This window comes from Meleagris gallopavo, chromosome 1 (assembly GCF_000146605.3).
Source record: "Meleagris gallopavo isolate NT-WF06-2002-E0010 breed Aviagen turkey brand Nicholas breeding stock chromosome 1, Turkey_5.1, whole genome shotgun sequence".
NCBI classification, from domain to species: domain Eukaryota; kingdom Metazoa; phylum Chordata; class Aves; order Galliformes; family Phasianidae; genus Meleagris; species Meleagris gallopavo.
The window spans coordinates 24,570,721-24,571,502 of NC_015011.2; positions in this window are offsets into that span (position 1 = coordinate 24,570,721).

The window sequence follows — 782 nt, forward strand, 5'->3', positions numbered from 1 at the left end:
AAAAAAAAAAACAGATTTATTACAAAATTTCTGTCTCATTTTTCCCCCTGTATCTTGCACTTCAGTATTTCACATTTAACTTGTAATATCTGTTCAGTATAATTCAAGGCTGACATTCCCTAGGTAAAGTTTTATTAAGCACTCTTATGACTATGGTACAATATTACAAATGAACTATTTTCTCTGAAAAACAATAACCACATAGCTGGAATATTACTTGGGTACCTAATATTATGATTTAAAATAATTAAAGCATGCTCTCTACGACTGCTGTTTTCTGTTTATCTCAGTGATCATTTTCTTAAAGGGCCTCTTGTCTGTGCACACTGAATCTCAAAGTACCCTCTGAGGAACTAGTTTTACACATCTCTTTAGCTTCCCAATTTTCAGAAGAGCCATTGATTTTACAGTTGGCAGCTACATTGCTGTCACTATGAGGAGCTGGAATTATTGCGTAGGATCGGCTTAAACAATGGGGTGTACCTAAGTGTGAATTGACTCTATGCCTTCTGTTTTGTGTCCCTCCATTGCTTTCCCAGTTTCCCAGTTTTCCAGGGCTATAGGAGTTGGACTGTGGGTATCTGTGGCAGCATAGAATAACAAGCATAGGATTAGTGGCTGAACTTAAGAAACAGACATTTCTTTCCCATTTTGGGTGAAAATGAAGAGAGTATTAAGTATGTGTTTTTTAGAATTGGAAGTCCATGAGCAGTGAATGAGATTGCAAACAGGAGCCTATAACCTCATGGAGCAGAACTTTTTATTGACTTGCCTTTTTTTTT